This window comes from Pinus tabuliformis, chromosome 1_2 (genome assembly GCF_031772625.1).
Source record: "Pinus tabuliformis cultivar Carrire ecotype Pingquan chromosome 1_2, CPIR1, whole genome shotgun sequence".
Taxonomy (NCBI): domain Eukaryota; kingdom Viridiplantae; phylum Streptophyta; class Pinopsida; order Pinales; family Pinaceae; genus Pinus; species Pinus tabuliformis.
Window position 1 is genome coordinate 143,744 of NC_142298.1, and position 9,046 is coordinate 152,789.

The window sequence follows — 9,046 nt, forward strand, 5'->3', positions numbered from 1 at the left end:
CATATCATACATAATAATAATTTGTATTTATAATAATAACAATATAATTTAGAAAATACAATAAACGGGAAAAACTTGGTTAAAACATGTTTAAATTAGTGTCATATCTTAGTGAAAACAAGAGGTTGGATACCACTTTTTCAAGTAAAATTAATGCTATATTGTGAAACTCCAAACTCCATGGGTGAAATTACCTGATTATGTAACTCATAATGGTTCACCATTCATCTGTCGATAGATTTTAGATTTTATTCAGTCTTCTCTTTTACGATTCATGGTTATGGAAGCTTTTCCCTGGGCCGCCAACATCCGGAGGACATTTTGGACAGAAGGCAGTTGTCATTGCATCACGGTACTGTCAAACCAGAGGGAAATAATGATGAAATTGAAATTGGTACCCAATTATCTAATCACAAGGCATCTTGGAGTCAGATTATTAGTTGCACATGAAAACCAATAATCCTGACAATATGTTAAGGGCGCTATGTACAATATGTTAAGGACGCAAGTACAACTACAACTCAGAAAGAACAATGACACTATGTAAAAGTTGATGATGGAACTAGGATCAATGATCTACATCTCCGATCTGTTCTTTCTGCCGGACATTTTAGAGAGGCTTCAATTGATTTCATTTGCTGTTGAAGTTCCAAGTATGAATTTTGTTGTGCATCGTACCCAATGTTCTATTTTCGTTTATTCTTATACATAATGTTAAAGACTTTACGTCGTTTTCTCCATTGCTTAAGACATCCTCTTCTACCGAAATAGAACGACAAAGTCAGTCTGTTCGTACTAGTCCATGAGCATTGCGCATATGGTGGTATAAAAGCTTTTGGTGTGTATTTAAAGTTTATGTGAATTAATGAGTTTAATGATTACAAAATTGTGATTTTTTCATTAAAGATTACATGTTTAAAACTAAAAAGATTAATGTTTAATATAAAAGAAATTAGAATATACATATTCAAATCCGTGAATCCCTTTTCCCATCCACCCTTCCTTCAATCCACGTGGCCGTGCACTGAGGAGAGCAACTTAGATTGTTGTGTGCTCAAATGGCGTTCGTTTTGCTAAATGGGAATTGGGCAATTTACATATGAGCGCATTAAAATTGTGTTCGCTTTGGGGAATTATGGTTTAATTTGTTTGGAATTTTAAGGTTTTTTCAAATAATAAGTTTGATGGTAAATTTTCTATAATTTAAGTATTTCACTAATTTTTTTATGATACTAAATTTATATATGTAATTAAAAACTCATATTAATCAACAAAAATGATTAGATTTTAACAAAATTCAAAATATAACTTGCTTTAGATTTTAACAAAAGCTCTAAAACATGACCTGTTTAGGCAATACCTGTATCATTTTTATGTTAAATTCCTAAAAACTAACAGAAAAACTCAAATCGTCTTAAATTATTAATTTTTTTTATAAAATCTAATTTCATTTTTTAATAATTTTGAGTTTATTCCTTATTTCGGAAAACATTTACAAATTTGTTTAAAAAATATTTAATAAAAGAACAAATTACAAGTAATATTTGGAATTTTACACCCTATTGAATTGCCATCATGAGAATTTCCCAACAAAACCTTCGGTAGCCTTAGCCTACGTAAAACCCTCTAACAGAAAAGACACTTTAAGTACATTGAGAACACTGGAGTCTAAAGAGGTGATTTTTGGAGCTAGAAATATAGTAGTTAGTTATGAATTAGAATAATTGTAAGTTATGAATTATAATAATGGTAATTTTAAATTGTTTAGTTTGTATATTTTAAATGTTTAGAAATTTTGAAGGCAATGAATTTAGTTCTGGGTTAAAAAATGTAATTTAATGGTTGTAATTTTAAATTATTTAATTTGCATAATTTGAATGTTAATAATTTTGGTTAGGTTAAATTTATATTTATATTTCAAAATGTAATTATTCAATAGGTTTAATAGGTTTAATCTGAATTTTTAATATTTTTGGTTAGAATAAATTTACTTTTATAATTAAAAATGTATTTTTTTTCTTTTACCAAAAAGAAATTGCAATTTTCATTATAATTGAAAATTACATTTTGCATGTGCATTTCTGCACCACCAGCCAAATCGATAGTGATTCAGCTAAACTCAGATGGTTCAGTCCTCTAAAAAAACATCATATAGAGTTTCCCCATAGACTTTCCCCATATTCAGAGTATAGATAAATTATAAGACAAAAAAATCAGTGAAACTGATTTATGTAACGGTTCAAAAAAGAGTGACATCTCTGTCTATTTACTTCTCAAAAATATGACGACATATAAACTCAGGTGTCCTGAAACATTCCCTCCCTACTGAGCAAATGATATGAAGCTCCCTCCTGATCGTCTACAAATTTAGAATCTGTCATTTTACCATAACCTCAACAGCCCCTCCTTTAGACAGGGCATTAGCGAAAGAATTTATGTCGCAGCATGAGACATAGTCAAAAGATTGCTTTAACAAATATATTTCTTCAATAATAGGGTATAGTGTATACATATGACATCTACCACTATTGTTAACCGATTTGTTACAATCTTAGAGTCACCTAAAATTTGTATTTTATGAATATCCAGTTCTCTAGCAACAAACGACAATAGTAGCTTAAGACCCATGAGCTCAGAGAAATTATTGGTTTCGGCACGCAAACCTCTTTTCATTTTAAAATAGTATTTGGCATAAACATATAAAATAGCACCACGAAAAGGATTGATCAATAGTTTCTTCGTAAATGATACAAGGTCTCGGAGGAGGTTCAAAAGCGTCCAACATAGAAAAAATTGCGGTGGATTGGGCAACCACATAATTCAAATAACATGACCTCTTAAACAATCATATTACCTAATTCATATGAAAACCCCAAAAAACCTCTTGCATATTTTTTTTTGGTAAGTTTAGCATTATCTTTCATTCATTCATTTATAAATAGGTAGGCTACAAATATATGGTATGTTCGGTGGCCTCAACTTGCCTAGTGGGAAACCATCCGTTGGCCACCTAATTGCATTATAAGCCATCCAAAACATAAATAGTTTAAGCCTCTTTAGCCAACCCTTATAAGGTTGATATTCTAGAAACCAACTAATAAACATCAAACTAAAATCATAAATGATACTCGACATAAACATAAAAAATAAGCAAAAATTAAGAGTCATAGCTTCAACCCATTATTCATCTAATGATTCTACTGGAGCAAGATCTTTAGCACTTGATCGTGGTAATTCAGATTACAATAGGCATGGGATATGCCATTCGATGCAACCCAAACGAGCATTCTAATTCAGCAACTGACATTGGATAAGCTAGAGCTTGTTTGGAATGTCTTGTAGACTCGGCTCAGCCTCACTGTGCGTCACTGTGATGGTGGTCGCGGTTATGCTACTATGCACTTCATTAACTAGTAAAGATGAATGGATTGTCTGAAAAAGGTGAGACAGTCGCGCGTATACCCAAGGTCCATGATGAGTTCTCCCCATTCTTCGACTAGCAGTTCAAACTCAGCTTGTGACTTCGACTCTGCCTCCTAGTTCGCAATCAATTATTTTACCTACATTGGGGTCCCTTCACAGTAAGCCTTAACCATGGCCTGAAGATTCTCAAAATTTGTTTTTCGGCCCATCTGCCATGTAATCCCTTTCCACACAGTCTTCTTCTACACAATCCCTTCCTATGCAGTCCCCCTCTGTGTCATGCCCTGCCATGCAGTCCCCTTCTGTGCAGTCACCTATGGCGCAATCTCTCACCGCTTAGTCCTCTGCCGTGTGATCCTCTTCCATTCAGTCTAACCCGAAGATGGATCTACTTATTTTCCTTTATCTTCATGATTTATTATGCCTCTTTTGCCTCGACTAGAGGCTCCACCGCAAGAATGAGACTTCACCATGTCTGCCAAGGCTGGGACCCCATTCTTCACCCTTCTACCAATTTCCCATGCTCATGACCCAACCCACTATACAAAGGACGGAAGTAAAGACAGTGTAGGAATATCTAGAATATAATTTGTACAAAGAACCACCTGAAAAACAAGCATTAATTTAATGAATGTCCGAAAAAATAAATGCAAAGCCAAACAATGTTGTGTCCCTTCAGAATTCCCCCACCTGAGCCAATAAGCAGATGTAATTAAAAATCCTCCACAGGTGGGAGGTATAATGAGAATTAGAACCTTGTCCCCCATACCCCCCTGAGCCCTGAGTTCAGAGACTTCGCCCTGATCATTTTCTAAAACCCTTGCTCTCCACAGGGCTTTCCCCCACAATTCAAGCTTAAATAAGGAAACCCAATGATCAATATGTAGAGAAAAAATCATGATAAAAAACCAGAAACCAGTAACATGTCCATGCGAGAAAGAAGATTGCTAAAAAATATAGTAATCGACATCACATAATCGAGAAGACCTATATTTCTAGTCATAGAAACTACTAATTTAGCCATTGTTTCCTTTCCCCTCTGGGTGCAAATTTTATTCCAAGTAACCACCCCCCACCTAGGATACAAAGATAACATTATAAAATACCAAACTTTATACGCCAACCTTGATCAGAGACAGGTAGAAACTAGGTGTTTCTTTCGCATTCTCGATGCTGCGAACGTGTAACCAACAAACTTAGGATCCCTAAGAAGCTGAGCACTCAAGTTTATAAACCAGATATGTGGTTTTAGCTCCACCTTCACTCCCACTACCTGTAGACGCCTTGGATTACCAACTTTAATGTTGTGGATCTGCCAAGATCTATAACGCTGCATATTATCACAGTGAATACACATGTGAGGGCATGGGGGATACCACCCACCATCCCAAAACATTAAAAGCCTTATCATGTCAATCAAGTCCAAGCAAGCCTCCACCTGTCTCATACCTTGATCAGAGGTTTTGATTAGGAGCCAAGTCTTGGTTCAAAATCAAAGTCAATTGTTCCATTCCTTCTTCCTCTATCTCCCTTATTCGGGGCTTATGTATGTTCACTCCCTGGTGAAGACAACCCGAGTTTGCTAAGAAATCCATAGCTTTTTTGCTAGTGCGGTGGATATGCGAGGGGATGATATAGTCGAAATCTTTAATAAGTTCACTGATATCCTGGATCAAGTGAGAATTCCTCCATGTTTTACTAATATTTTCCCACTTGGACCCTTGGTTAAGCTTCTTAATAGTGTCAATGTCTAGAGAAGAGTCACCTTCCACCACCATTTTTCTCAGCCCTTCCCTTCTAGCTATTATCAGGCCATGTTTAACAAAATCTAATTGATATCCAATGTTACTTGCATTGCCACAACCCAGAGCATATATTAAGAGAACCCAACACTGTGAGTCCCTGATCACCCCTCCAAAGGTTGCATCCCCAGGGTTTCCTTTGGATGCCCCATCATAGTTTAGCTCGAGAAAACCCTCCGGGGGGCATGAGAAGCAAGAAGGAGATTCGTTGGGAGAAAAAATTAATTTCCAAGATGACGGTGTACGCATTTTTTGGGATAAGTTGAGACTAGATAGTATCTGTGCTTCTTGGGTGTTGAGATTCCATTCATTAGAATGCCATTTCTCTACAAGTATAGATTCTCTTACATTTTGGAGTACTCCTTTCTAGATTTCGAAGTGTGATAGTTTGTGGTCCTTGAAAATCCTAATGTTCCTTTCCGTCCATACTACCCATAAAAGAAAGTTGAGAGATAGACAATAATGTTGATTTATGACCAGACTAGAAGAGATTCCTTTCCTCCAACTCCCAATGGTGGATCAGATATTGGTATTATCCTAGTCTAGATTACCAAAATGAGTATCTATATTCTGCCACAGTTGGGCTACAAAGGGGCATAGATTCAAGATATGCTCTATGGTTTCTATTTGAGAGGCACACATACTACAGAAAGAGGGCCCATGGATTCCTCTCTTCTATAATTGGTCCTAGGTGAGAATCCTACCACTACACACTAACCACAAGAAATATATTACTTACGGCTAAAATTGTCCCGTCCATATTTTCCTCCAAAGTGGATTGTTCTGATCAGATGCTCCTCTATTTCTAGTTGGTAATATTATTTTATGGTGAAAATACCTTTATTTTGACAGCCCCACCTAAGAATTTCATGTCCTTCTAACAATGAAATTATTCTAGTGCACACATCCCATTGGTTTGAGTTAGGAGGGTTGTGCCAGTCTTGTTTTATTTTCCACTATCTCCATTGATTCCCAGGGGCGAGTCCCAAAACTAATTAACCGTTAAGTTGTGGGGTCTATTAGTGAAAAGTAAGATCTCTACTAGATCCTGATTACTTAAGAGTTTTTACCATTGTTGCCTTGAATCTCTCCAGAACAAAGCTCTCCTCCCATCTCTAATTTCCTAGAATGTGTGATTGCGAATTAAATCCTTATTCTTATAATCTAAGTTCAAAATTGACGATCCTCTTGGAGTTCCCTGGAGTCTCCATATTTCCTCTGTAGTTGAAGGCATGTTATATTTCTGGCCCCAGATGACCTTCCAGATATTAGTACCACCTTAAATCCATCACCACCAGAGTTTTTCCCCCATCACTTGGTTTAGTATAAACGAATCCCGAAGACCTAACCCCCCAGCCATTTTAGGTTTTTTTAACCAATCCCATGAAAGGAGTGCCTTCTTTTTCTTCCTGAGCCCACTACCATAGGATTTTTTTGAAGATGGTTGTCATATGAGAGGAAGCATTTTTACGAGCATCTAGACTCGAGAGTTGATATATTGGGATCGATTATAGCACAACCTTCAGTAAAAGCACCCTCCCAGTAATGCTCAGGGATTAGAAAGACCAGTTTTGAAGTTGAGATTAGATTTTCTCAAGTAGGGATTTCCAACAGGAGGTCCTAAGAGGGTTAGTCACTAGGGGAATTCCTAGATATTTGGATGGAAGGAAGCCAATGTGAAATCCTAGAATCTTGGCCAAGAAAGAATGGGAAGGAACCAGGGCGTTGAAGAAAAAGATATTGGATTTCCCATTATTGAAGTGAGTATGAGAAGCGTGCATAAAGTCACGCAGTATGGCTTTTAGAGCCCTAGATTCCCAAAGGGAGACTTGACATAATAACATTATATCATCCACAAATTTTTGGTGGTATAAGGGAAGGTCATTTCCCCACAAATGAATTCCTTTTAAATGGTCAGTTCTGACAAGAGGCTATGAAAATGTTCAACTATAAGGTTTTCCATGTCTTCATGTTTTACCAGCCAGTTCCCCTCTACATCAAGCAACAAAAAGATACAGCTGTGCTTCCTATGCCGGATCATAGGATTGTGAAAGAAACGAGTGTTTCTCTCCCCTTCTCATAACCATTGAACCCTGGCTTTTTGTTTCCAAAGTATCTCCCCCTTCTTTCTTCGTTCCTCAATCTAAGTTACGATTTGTCCTTCTACTATTAGGGGCCTTGAACGCCTTTGGTTGATCATCTGATGTTGTACCTTTTTCATGAGGGCTTGTAGGATTTTCTGGTCTTTCTGAATGTGACCAAATTCTGGTTTATTCCAATTTTTTATCTGCTGCTTCAAATCCTTCAGGAAGAGTTGAAAGGTGTGCATAAATTTATGTCCCTGAACTATACTAGAGGTCCACCAATCCTTCACTTTGTCCAAAAAGGATGTGTCTCATAACCAGCAGAACTTGAACCTTAGGGTCCATTTCCAGCTGGATTGGCCAATGGTTGGATCCCAAATAGGGAAGAATGGAGGCTTCGAAGAAAATTTCCTTACTGATAGGGTCTTTAGAGACTAGGAATCTATCTAACCTATAGGGGACTTGGTGGTCTCTGCCTCTCCGGTTTTTCCACGTGAATATCCCGTTAACGGTTGGAATGTCTAGTACTTCTAGATCTGCTATCCAAGTTTGGAAGAGTTCCATTTCTAACTCCTACCATCTTATCCCTCCCTTTTTCTCTTCTAACGAGGTTGTCACGTTAAAATCTGCCCCAATAAACCAAAATTTTTCCTCGCTCATTATGTGAAGCTTTCCTAAATGTTGGAGGAAATCTTCTTTCTCCCCTGGAATATGAGGACCATAGATTGCTAATAATAATACCCACTCTTTAGCCCCAACATGTGTGAATCTTCTTGATAAAATATGGGGCATACTGATCCAATGGTTAAATAGGATTTCGCTAGGGCTCCAGAGTGTTTCAATGCCCCCTGCACTACCCCTTGCATATAAAGTTATTACTTTGTACCTAGGATTCATCCCAATCGACATTTCTTCAATTATTTGTCTTGTGACATTAGTTTCTTGGAGAAACATTATTTGGGGTTTCTCCCTTTTTTGGCAATCCTACAAATATCTCTCTTTACCTTAGTTGTTGAGGCCCCTCACATTCCAGGAGATAACAATCATTGAGAAACTTTTTTAATCTAGTGGAAAACCGCCGATAGCGGTACCTCCCTTCCATAATTGACTAATGAATGTCCTACCATTTGTATCGATTCTTGAAGATTTTTACTTCCACATTTCTTACCTCCTTTGTTTTGAGTTCTAGGTTCTTGTGAGCCTCCCAATTGGGAATTGATGATATCCGGCGAATCTGGTGGTTTTTAACTCTGCTTCACTTGATATTGCTAGAACGTATCTCGATAAAGCTTCTTTTAATCCTCCAAAATGAAACTCTCATCTAGATTCCTCCATTCATGCAACAATTTCTTCAAAAAGTGTTCTTCAGTTCTCAAATCCTCCTTTGTTGTATCAATATCCATGATATTGAGTTCCGTGGGCTGCTCCTATTCTGCCTTGTCCGAGAGTTCTGCCTGCGTTTTTTATTTTGGCTTAGGATTTGTTTTGGTTGTTCTCTCCCTCGTGCCGTTTCCTTTTTCTGATCTATGGCTTTGGAACTTTACCCCATTTCTTACAGAACCCAAAAACGGTTTTGATTCTACAAATTTCGTTGCTTTGATGATGAATATGTTTGGTTCTATTTTACATTCCTATTCTTATGTGAGACCTATTGAAAACCTTCATTATCCTCTTGCAGCGAAGTCTACTCTTTGGCTTGAGACCCAACTTCGTGTTTCGTTTGATTCAATGGGCAGG